This window comes from Primulina huaijiensis, chromosome 18, assembly GCF_012295235.1.
Source record: "Primulina huaijiensis isolate GDHJ02 chromosome 18, ASM1229523v2, whole genome shotgun sequence".
In the NCBI taxonomy this organism is placed as follows: Eukaryota; Viridiplantae; Streptophyta; class Magnoliopsida; order Lamiales; family Gesneriaceae; genus Primulina; species Primulina huaijiensis.
This window is the reverse complement of record NC_133323.1, coordinates 10,352,472-10,365,677: the sequence shown is the minus strand read 5'-3', so window position 1 is coordinate 10,365,677 and position 13,206 is coordinate 10,352,472. Positions and strand designations below refer to the sequence as shown.

The 13,206-nt window shown below is 32.0% G+C and overlaps 1 pseudogene; it reads right to left on the bottom strand.

The window, feature by feature from the left end:
• Nucleotides 1-4,193: 4,193 nt before the first annotated feature.
• LOC140963920 (ABC transporter G family member 28-like) lies at nt 4,194-8,579 on the bottom strand (annotated as a pseudogene).
• Between the last annotated feature and the right edge of the window lie 4,627 nt (nt 8,580-13,206).

Genomic DNA, 13,206 nt, shown 5'->3' with positions numbered 1-13,206 from the left:
GTGTGTGTGTGTGTGTGTGCAAAACTATTAAATAATTGATATACGTACATAGTATTTTCTCTTTATTAGTTGAAATATTTTCAAATAATAACTAAATTGTTGGTAATAGTATATTTTCTTATAATCCATATGATTTTAAATCGAGGGCGAAATTATAATCAGTCCATGCACTAAATTAAATCATATGTCTTTACGCTTAAGATTTACTTAATCACGGATTAGTCAAAGTACAAATTTTGATAATTGCTTGGATTTTGCCTTATAATTAGTTTTAATTAAATAAATGATTCCGCCATACATGCATAATCACACACTGTCGATTTCTTCTTTATTCCCTTGATATATATATTTTGAAAATTGTTAATATTTTGGAAAAAATAATTAACTAGAGCCCACAAGGGCAAATCTGCAATTAACATTTTATATAACTATATATATATTCCTCGATATTCAACATTTCCATCCACAATATTATTCGACGATAGCAACATGAGTTTCACCAAATCCAATTCCATGTTTCATTTTCTGATCATTTGTGTTCTATTCTTCTCCCTCCAAACAATGGGATTGTTCGAAGAAAATTGTTTTCTGACCAAGAAATTTAGAGTCATACTTGCCAATGGCCTCCCCCCGAACTCCAATCCCATGCGGGCACATGTTTTCTCCGGGGACGACGAACTCGGATACCATACACTCCACAGATTCCAGAACTTCACCTTCAGCTTCTGCGCGAGTTTAAAAACGGAGTTCTTCTGTCATCTCTGGTGGGACAAAAAGGATGCCCAGTTCGACCTTTTCAAAACGGAGGAGTTTATATTTGCTCGTTGTAAGGATGAGTGCTATTGGCTCGTGCAAGGCGATGGCATATATTATTCACCTTCTTATCGAAGTCAGCCAGTACATAAAGTCATTACTTGGTGATCATAAAATTAAATGTATATTCAAGATTTTTATGCATGAATGATCAAAAAGTGAAGAAATCTTTGAATAATTAATATTGTTGTGTAAGATGTTTGATTGGGAATTTAAAATTTATATTTTGTTATTATATGAGTAAATTATAGTACTTCTATCATAGATCATTTGATATATTACCTTACAAAAAAATTACAAATATAAAAGAAATTACAGTAAACAAGAAACTTTTAAATCTTGAATGGTATGGTACTATATATATTTTTTCTACGGTGAATGAAAGAAAAACGAAGGTAGAGAAATTTGGAAGTTGTATATTATAGAAATCTGAGAAATTAAATAGGAAATACAATTGCTAGTATAATTATGAATGGAAATTTTTTGTGTAATAAAATATATGAGTAATTAAACAAGGAAAATTAATTTGTAAATTAAGATAATAATGATAAAAGTGTGGAGTGTGAGAAACAAATTTTGGAGTGAGAATAACAATCATTATATATATAATCGGTCAAAATTAAGGATTAAAAGAAGGGACACAAATAAATCTAGTAACTTACATATTAGGTAGGATAAATGAATGGTAAAAAATGGAGAAATTTGATGAGATAGATGCAACAAAAAAAATATGAGTAGGTATCTTGTGGTACGGTATCACGGATATATATCCGTGAAACGGATCGATCGGACTCTTATTTACATTGAAAAAGTAATACATTATGTCGGGTCGAATATGAGATATGTCTCACAAAATTGACTTATAAATATTATTGTGACGTGTTTTTATCTCTTTGATAAGTATTGCTGTAACTTCTCAATTATTTACATAATCATTATCTACAACTTTTTCTAGAAAACCAAATCTCAATTTTCACATGTATATTTTATAATAAAGTGAAGAAATCTTGAATAATTATTGTTGTGTTACAAAATAAAGGAAAACTAACCAAGTAAATATAATATATGAAAGGTTTACATGGATGACCTATTTATAAGTACAAGAAATTCTCATATATAACTATACACAAGGCGTTGATAAGATTACAATTTTCTACCATATGTCAAATATTTGATTATGATTTTTTTCGATCACTCGTATCTTCAACTATCTTTTTTCTTGACATTAATAATATAGTGTCTATATATATATATATATATATATATATATATAGACACACACATTTGACATTGTTAAGAAATAACAAGAATACAAAAAATTGTTGTAATGAATGAATGAATAAATAAAATAATTTTAGCTATTACAGTAATTTTCCAACAAGATTGCGAGGATATATACTTATTACTTTGAGATTTTTTAAATGTAATCACAAAAAAAAATTATAATTATAGTTAACCATACAACTTAAGAGGGCAATCCGACGAGAATTCCAAGAATAATTTAATGTGTAAACCGCAATTAACATTTTATACATTACTGTATATATATTCCTCAATATTTTTACATTTTACATCGACAATTCACACATTCTGATACCACAATATCTCTAGCATCATGAATTGCACCAAAATCAATTCCTTGTTGCAATTTCTCATCATTTTTGTTCTAGCCATGTAGGACCGAACGCTTGCCACTTTACCAAAAGTTATAGCTGGTGGTAATGTTGCAACTCAAATTTTTTAAACCGCACAGCAGCTCAAGCACCACGGTTCGATTGCTCTACTAAACAGGTACATTTATTGCACCCAACAATCTCTCTCCCAATAATTGCACTCCTTGCAATCAACGGGAATCGAACCCGTGACCTTGACTCTAATACCAATTATAAGACCGAGCTCTTGTCGCTTTACCAAAAATTATAGCTGGTGGTAATGGTGCAACTCAATTTTTTTAAACCGCACAGCAGCTCAAACACCACGGTTCGATTGCTTTACTAAGCAAAGATAATTATTGCACCCAACAATATCTACCTCAAAATAATGGGATTGTTCGAAGAAAAATGTGTTCTCACCAAAAAATTCACAGCTATACTTGCCAATGACCTCCCCCGAAGTCGCACTCGGTACTGGCCCATGTTTTCACTTGGGACGACGAACCCGGACACCATATGCTCTACAGAAGTCAGAATTTTACCTTCAGCTTCTGCGCAGGTCTTCACTGCGTTTTTTTGTCATCTCTTGTGGTGTAAGAAGGTGGCGGAGTTCGACCTTTTCAAAGTAAAAGAAGGTATATTATTTGCTCGTTGCAAGGACGTATACTATTGGGTCTTACGAGACGACGACATATATTATTCAGATTCTTATCCTTCGCACCGGTGATGAAAGTGATTACTTGGCCATCAATATTATCATAGCAAGATTGATTGTATTTAAGATAAGATTGATTGTATTTAAGATTTATTAGTGTAATAACACATAATAATGGAAAGTAACTAAATATTGGATGAATGATAATCTGCTATGTATTAAATTCTTTACAATGAGATTTCTTTGCATGGTATTATAATAAAGTGTTTATCTACATGCAATATTTTTTAATATTTGAAATATCTATACAAAATCACTGGTCATTAATTTTTTAAGATTTCTTGTTTCTTGTGTTGAAAGGGTCAAAATTAATTAATAAGATGAGAAGAAAGAACACAAATAAGTTTATTCACATCTTAGGATAAATAAATTGAGAAATTTGATTAAATAGATCAACATAAAAACATTATTGCATCAATGTAATTTCACTAAAGTTTAAAATCATATGATCTTCTAAATCATAGGAATTATGTTTTAAGTTTTTATAATATCATGTCCATGTCAGATTATTGAGACATAATAAAAGAGATACGTATTGATTTTGTTTAATATTTTAAATTAATCATTTTCATAAAACGAAAATTGACGTGAAATATTTGCGAGTAAATAGATTTTGCATCTTGCCCCAATCTTAACTTGTAACACCTTTAGTGATTTTAATAATTGGTAAGAATTGTTGTAACTGATCGATTATTTATATCATCTTGATTTACTATTTTCTAGATAGTTACATGCCTTAATTTTTACCTATAAATATTAAAATAAAAGTTTCCAAATGATTATAGTATAATGATGGCCAAAATTGGAATGTAATTGCACTAAATATACAAATGCAAAGCTATTAAATAATTTATATACATAGTATTTCCTGTTTATAAGTTTCTTCAATAAATAAAAAGAATTGAATGTTGTTTCAAAAAAAAAAAGAAAAAAGAATTGAATGTTTTTGTATTGAATTTACAAAAAAAATACATTATTGAATCTACAAAAAAAAAACATATATCCATGTCCTCTAGTCCTATGCTACATTTTTATTATATAAGCTATCAAAATTTATATGTCTATTACATATAAATCTTTGGTAAATTTCATGTGGATACGCTATATATTTTAACGAAACTTCGTCGCAAACTTGTGAGCCAAACTCAATCTAATCTACTATAACAAGCACCCCTATGCAACTAATTTTTACAAGTCTATACTTTTGATGTACAAATATGAAAATTTTTAAATGAATGAATTATGATGTCATTTGAAAGTTATCATACCGAAAAAAGCTAGAGCGCGACAGGCTGCACCAGCGCCAATGAGAAGGGATATACATAATTTCCAATAGTGAAGATTGTAGCCGGTTCTTAGAAGTGCACCGCAATGTTGTATCAGCCATACACCATAATAACTGCAAGTGGAAAGGTGATGGGATCTTTTTTTCTGCGTCTATTTCGACAAGAATTAAGTGATGGGTGGCAAATAAAATGTTTATGTTCTAAGGAAGAATTCAAACATACTTTTTCGCGTTTGAGATTATAAAGGCTTCTAAAGCCCAGTTTGGATAGCACAATTCTGTCAAAATCTTCATTAACTTTCCGGTTTTCGGCTGAGTTGACAAAAGAGTCAGGACCACAGGTAGAAGCACAGAACACTGCATAATGCGAAACCATTTCAGAATGTCTAAAATCTGGAACAATAAAGAAAAAAAATTAGTTTTGTAAAGTGGACTGTTTGATCACCAGCTGAGATGGATCAGGTTCAAGGAAGATTGCCAATACATATGCGATACCGGTCACACAATAAACAAGGCATAGCAAGACAATGTAATTGTCGAAGAAGGAAGATCTAGGATTGCTGAAGGTATAAAACATGGAAAGATAGACCAATGGCTTAATCAGCGTGTTGAAATGGTCGACCGTGTCTTTAGCAATAAAATGAGCCAGGCTGCTAATCCCAGAAGCACGTTCCCTACGGTATTGTAACTTATCCAGGGCGAACGTTCTCAGGGCCGCGATTTTGCAGAGAAGAGCTTAAAGGAAGAAAAATATTGATTCAGATCCCACAACTTATTCAAGTCAATTCAGAACTAGGTAAATCTGATGCACATAGTTACTAACAAGGAGTACATTCTATAGCTCTATGAATGATCAATTAAAAATGAACTTACATGTGGCAATGATGGTGTAAGTATAACCAGGTGCGTTAAAGCTTTGATCGCTTGCTTTGGCAATCAATCCCAAACAAGCACCAGCGAGCAACAAAATAAGAAAGTCTATTGCTTGGATTCTAGCCTCTCGTAGTCGCTGCTTAGCCATCCTGAAACAGCAAAAACGTTGAAGAGAAGAATATTACTGCATGATTAGGTGTTACATAGACCCATAACATGATCAAGTTGCATGTGGATACATCAATTCTTGAATCTCGCAAACAGAAAATAGTCATATGAGAAGGATGTAACTCAGTATTTTACCTTCCCAGGAAGTGTTTATACTGTAAGAGAATACTGGGAGTTCTCCTTCCGGACAAGTCCTTTGATTTCAAGAAGTTATTCAATATCCCCTCAAACCGCGCCTCCAGTTTGTATTGTAAATTTTGCCAGTATTCTCTACAAAATGATAATTGCTCAGCACTGGAACCAGCATAATTTTCATGGTCTATTGAATCGTCGCGGATTATTTGTAGAGAAATGTCATTTTGCATATCTAGAGGTACGGGATAGCCTTTATGGAGCTTCCATCTTAAAGGAAGCTCTTCATAAGTCACACATGAGCTCGTGCTCGGTTTAGCCATCCCTTCCAAAACATCTATAAAATAGTCGGGTGGATTAATACGCTCAGGAACGATAATACCAAGTTGTGCAAAGTAATCTTCAACCTCCACCACTGGACCTTGATAGGCTGTGAGACCTCCTTTCGCTAGAAGTATCAAATCGTCAAACATCCTGAACAAAGAATATCTGCAAAACAAAATAGATGATTCGATTAACAGCAAGCATGAACTAAACCCATTGGAGAAAAACATATTACCTCCTGATACAGACAAATTAAAAGTGGATGCACTTTCTTATGCCTCTATATTATCATATCGACGGTTGTGCTATTTCTAATCAAGATGTCCGGCTAATCGTGTTGTCTATATGTTAATACTGAATATTTCATTCATATGAAGCAGTTAGTCACTTAAATGATGACTGACGTGAACTAACAAAGCAATGAGCAAATTTTGTAACAAGATTACCAATATTACCTAGGTTGGTGCACAACCATGCAAATGTTTACTCCCTCGAGAGCTTCACGCCTGAGCGCTCTAAGTAGAAGCTGCGATGATGAGCTGTCCAGTCCAGATGTTGGTTCATCCAGGAATAAAAGTGAAGGTTCCATCACAAGCTCCAGACCCACATTTACTCGCTTCCTCTGTCCTCCAGATATACCTCGCTTCTCCACAGTGCCAACAAGGGAGTTCCTCACTGGCTGCAGTCCCAAGGACTCGATCACCCTTTCAACAACCAGTACCTTCTCTGCTTTTGGTAAATCTGCTGACAGTCTTCAATAATTTCGGAATAAATTCTTATTAGAAATAAGTCGAACTAAAAATTATACGTCCAAACCAAGGATTTGAACAAGACATGGCATACCTGCAATTGGCACTAAACCATATATTATCTTCCACAGTCATCCTGTGGCACAAAACCAACTATCTTTTTATATGAGCGTATTGACTCCATCTTTCCATTTATAAGAACTAAGCCAGTTATTGAACAACCAACTGTTTTTCCAGCCAGAGCTGAGAGTAACGTTGTTTTTCCAGCTCCTGATGGCCCCATGAGAGCAGTAATTCGAGAAGGCCTGATTTCCCCAGTAACAGACCGCAAAAGATGTTTCTTGCCTTGTTTCAATGTGACGGTAAGATCTCTGAAAGAAATCTCGATGTTGGGTCTTTTCCTGATCTCATTATTCATAGCTGTTGAAATATTTATGGGCACAAGAAGGTTTACGTTCTGCTGTTGTTGAGCTTTCTTTTTCTCCAGTTGCAAATATGCATACTTGAATATTTGCGTATCGGTGCGAATGTGTTTGACCATCACCTTTTTCTTCTTATCCTTGTTCTCAGTTTCTGGATTCACACCTTCAAAACTCTCCACATGTTCTTCAACTTCCTGTATCGGAGGATTACCAGTTTCTATTTGCTTCCCTCCAGATATAGCAGCACGTCGCTGAAAGGCACCAAACTTATGAGATTACACAGACTAATGCAAATATCCATATGTATCACCTTTAGTTCGGTTCAGTATTCTAACCTTCTCAATAGGTCCTGCTGTGATTCTACCAGAAATCGTGCGGGATACTTGAGATTGAAGCTCAATTGCTCTTTTCTTAATTGCATCCCTTGCAGCTAGCCATCTTGCCTTTGCTTGGGCACTTTCCTTGACACTTTTCACATCAACTTCCCTTGATCTAGCATATCTCCTTTCACTAATGGTGATCACTTGCCCGTAACAATTGTAAAAGATAAATGGAAGAACACTAATACCAATCTACAAAAAACAAGAATAGTGCTTCATCTATCAGATGTGGTTCTGACATAACATTTTCATCATCATGTATTTCTACCAGAATATCATTCTTTATTCTGTGATAATCGTGTTTCTCTATGCTTTTTCTTTTCCGATGATTTTTATTCTTGGAACCGATTGGTTTTCTACTCTTCAAACATTTAATGACATCATGAGTGTCTTTAATTTGCTTCTTTGGAATTTCAATTCGAGCAGGGGAATTTACAGCATGTATATGTGATTTAGTTACCCTTTTTGTGTCTGCAAATGCACATGGTATTTGATTTGCTATTCTTTGCAAATGCACAACTTGCTGTACATCTTTTTCACGTTGTTTAGTTCTTGGATCCAGATGTAACAATGATGATATATACCATGTAATTTTCTTTTCGATATGTTTCTTTTATCCCCCTAACATTGGGAAGATTTTCTCATTAAAATGACAATCAGCAAAACGTGTTGTAAACAATTTACCTGTCTGAGGCTTAAGATATCGAATGATTGATGGGCTATCATAACCAACATAAATTTCGATCTTTTTTTGAGGTCCCATTTTTGTTCGTCGAGGTGGTGCAATAGGCATGGCACGTATACCGTACATCTAAAAAATTCTTACATGAGAAATGTCTGGTTCTTTACCAAAGGCAAGCTGCAATGGAGAGTATTTATGATATGCACTAGGTCTGATGACAATTAATGCACTAGCATGTAAAATTGCATGTCCCCATATAGAAACAGGGAGTTTTGTTTTTATAATAATTGGTCTAGCAATCAGTTGTAGACGTTTAATCTATGATTCAGCTAATCCATTTTGTGTATGTACATGAGCAATAGGATGCTCAACAGTTATTCCCATTGACATACAATAATCATTGAAAGTCAAGGAAGTAAATTCACTAGCATTATCAAGTCTAATTTTCTTGATTGTATGGTTGAAAAATTGATTCCGTAATTTTATTATTTGAGCAAGTAATCTTGCAAATGCCACATTTCGAGTTGATAATAAACATACATGTGACCATCTGCTGGAGTCATCGATCAATACCAAAAAATATCTGAATGGTCTACATGGTGGATGAATTAATCCACAAATATCACCCTGAATACGTTCAAGAAACGTGGGTGATTCAGTTTGGATTTTAGCTGGCGATGATCTTATAATAAGTTTTTCAAGAGAACATGTTTTGCATTGAGACTTATTATTTTGAAAGATCTTCAGGTCTTTCAGCGGATGACCATATGTATTTTCTATAATTCTTCGCATCATTTTTGAACCAGGATGTCCTAATCGATCATGACAATTAATCAGTATTGAAGAATTATCAACTACCATGTTTGATTCAATTGGACTTATATATTTATAATGCAATCCAGTAGGGAGCATTGGTAGTTTTTCAACTACATATTTCTTTACTGATTTATATGTGGTATGACACATATATTTCTCATTTCCTTCATTTATTGTCTGAGTATCATACCCATGAGAATATATGTCATTAAAACTCGACAAATTTCTTTTTGATTGTGGTGAATACAAAGCATCATTTATCAGAAATTTTGTACCATTAGGTAACAAAAAATGTGTTTTACCACAACTTTTTATCAAGTATACAGGACCTGATATTGTATTTACCATTGTTTTTGTTGGTTTTAGTTCCAAGAAATATCTTTTATCTCGGAGAATAGTGTGCGTTGTACCACTATCAGATATGCAAACTTCTATGTGATTAGTTCCTTGTTTAGCTTTGTTCATATCATTTTCTATATTTGAACTTTCAAAAAAATATGCAATGAAAAAAAATTACTGACAATACATATGTAATTTATTGAAAAATATAAGGCATATCATAATTATACAATAAAACATTAGCATATAAACACATGAAAAATAAAATATTTTACATTTCAATTCAACCAATATATTGATCATTTTCAGATAAATCATTCAGAAAATTTGCGGCATCAAAATGAGTTGAATCACTCAAACAGACTCTGCGTTCAGTGAAATTGGTCTTATTTTCTTTTATCTTTATCGATTTTTTATAGAGGTTACAAAGGTGCTCGGAGGATCGACAAATACAAGACCAATGTCCTGGAGTACCGCATCTAAAACAAGAACTTTCAAATCGTTTTGAGTGATTTTCATTAGCACTCATGTTCTCATGATGTCCTTTCAGTGGGTGGTTCGTGACGTCCTTTTGAGATGAGTTATAGAAGTAACTATCTCGATTGTTTTCAAAACCACGGTGGCGACCACGACCTCGACCTCGACCTCGACCAAACCTTGTCTTTGAATTTGATTTCGGTTTTCAGGTTTAAATTCATTTTAATTACAGCATTTACTTCTGGAAATGCTGTTGATCCAGTGAGTTGAGACTGATGATTTCTCATTAGCAGCTCGTTGTTCTTTTCTGCCACAAGAAGACATGCAATAAGTTCAGAATATCTCACAAATCCACGTACTCTATATTGTTGTTGTAGAGTTATATTTTATGTGTGAAAAATGAAAAATATTTTTTCAAGCATTTTCGATTCCGTAACCTCATATCCACAAAATTTTACTTGCGAGATTATTCGATACATAGCTGAATTGTAATCACCGACTTTCTTAAAATCTTGGAATCTTAACGTATTCCATTCATCTCGGGCGGTCGGAAGTATAACTTTCCTTATATGTTCAAATCTTTCTTTTAATCTTTTGCATAAAGCCATGAGATTTTTCAATGAGATATTCACATTTTAATCATTCATCAAGAAGTCGACGCAAAAATATTATAGCTTTTGCTTTTCTTGTGATGATAAGATACTATTTTTTTTAATGGTCTCACTTAGACCCAATGACTCAAGATGCATTTCTACATCGAGAGTCTATGGCATATAATTTTTTCCCGTAATGTTGAGCGCAACAAATTCGAGCTTTGTCAAATTTGACATGGTAGTACTAGAAAAATAACAATGCATTTTATTAGTTAAGTTCTAAATTTATTAATATGACAATTTACAAGTACAAGCATTCTTAAAAATAAAGAAAAAACGTGAGGCGTATATTCTCCGATAAATACAAGACTGGTGAGTATAAAAACAAAAATAATTATACAAAATAACCTTGAAAGAACCATCTTCTTCTTCTTCGAAAATTTTGATGAATAAAATTTTTAGGGAGGAAGAATAAGTTTGGAGTGATTGAATGTGTTTTTCAAATAATATTTATAGAGTAAAAACGAGCCGTTTATGAACGTTACAAAATTTTAAAAAAATAAATGTATGTATATGTAAATTTGATGGTAATAATATGGTGTATATAATGTTAATCATGTTTAAATAATTATGTATATCACCTCACAATATTATAATGACGTGTCAGGGACTCCTTTTATATAATACTTTGATATTATACGAATATATATATAATTATTATATAACACAATAAAAATATATAAACAATGAAATAACCACATCATGTTATTATAATGAGGTGTCATAGACTCTTTTTATATAATAATATGATATTATTCAAATATATATACAATAAACGGTAACAAAATAAAATTATATAAGCAGTGTAATAATATAATCACATCACGTTATTATAATGAGATGTCATAGACTCTTTTTATAATAACATGATATTATATATTAAATATATAAACAATATAAATAAATAAACAGTAAAATAAATTAATATTCTTACTTTTGAATATTGTTACTTTTTTTTGGTTTTGGAGCTTGGAAAAATATGGAGAACCGAACCTTCAAGTATCGTGCTGATAACGTGTTAAAAGTAAAAATTTACGGTAAAAAATAAAAATCTCAAACTCACAAAATATATTAAACTACACACTTTATAAAATTTTGTCTACTCAATTGTGTTCTTCTTCACAAATTGAGAGACCTATTTATAGAATTTCTTTGGAATAATCCAAAAATAAATACATCATTACATATATCATCACACACTAATTTTCAATATTTAAAGCTCTTATTTTCAACATTCAATAATTTCTAACTCTTTATTTTCAAGAAATTGAAATTAATTAGATTTATTTGCATTTTCTGTATTAAATTTTAGTTACTGCCTAAACCCACCCATATAATTGTATTATATGCTGATCGACGTCTTCAAAGCTGTATTTAACTATCCTATAATTTGTTTATACCAAGAAATTATTATATAATTCTGGGATTAGTTATATTTATTAAAATAAATATGTCTATTTGATATTAACATATAAAATTAGGAATTTAAATATTTCCGCTTATGGATCGACAATATGATTTTTCCCATCAATTTCAAGCTAATTAATTAATAAGTAATCACCATTGTCTTCGTCGTCGTCATCGTCATCGTCATCGTCATCATCATTAAAGTTTAATTTATCCAAATATGGTATTATAAAGACAATATTATCCTATATAGAACTCAAATTGTTCTTAAAAAACTCTTTAATTATTCTATAATAATTGGTCCACAATAGTTAATTATTATTTCAAGTTTTTCCGCGAATTATACAAGTCAATCCTCTAAGGTCAGTGCACAATACATACACGCAATGATGCGCTCCTTTGACCTAGAACTGATTCGATTTTCATAAGAATCAATATCAGAAAAGAAAAAAATTCTAGATTTGCTTCACTAATTTAAAAGTTCTAACGAAAATCCCTACATTATTCTTTCTGATGTCATTCCCTAAGTCTACTAGTAATTGAAAGCTACAATATTTTTTTTTTAAAAAAAATCGAGAAGAACCATCATTTTCAATTCAAGATTTTACAATCAATAATGACTTGGAAAGGATGGAGAATGGGTCACATACGGTTTCTGTTGACTTGGAAAGGATGGAGAATGGGACATAGACGGTTTATGTTGATTCAAGTTTTGACAAAATGTTTTATCATCTAGAATACAAAGACTCTTATGAGAGTATCTTACGAATCAATTGTTTGTCAAAATGCTAAAATTCGAAATATGAAAGCAACAATTATATAGCAGTAAACGAAAGAAGGATTGTGTAGATAGAGACATAGCACTAAACAAAAGTAGTGTGCTACTAGAAGCATAAATATCGAGTATGTAAAACAATAGAAAACCAATAAATCAAATCGAGGTCTGTACGAAGTACAATTTCCTTAAAATAAATTGTCCCCATCCGAAGGTGCTTCGAGGATCAGGACGGACAACTGTTTCTCATAATACAACGACAAAACTGTGCATCAATTCAGCACAAAGTAACTATACCGACGAACTGAAAACGAACTTTATCACCAAAACTTAATGGAGGTCAAATGAAAAACTAACAATATGAAATGCAAGAAAATGCTTGAATGAGATCTTGAGTGTGTTTGTAAAATATATATTTTATATTTGGATTGAAAAAATGAACACACTATTTATAAGCTCCAAAATGTAAAACAAAATTCATGCAAGATTAATTAACTCAAATAATCTTGCAATTAACTCAACGATATGATGAACCAAAAGTCTT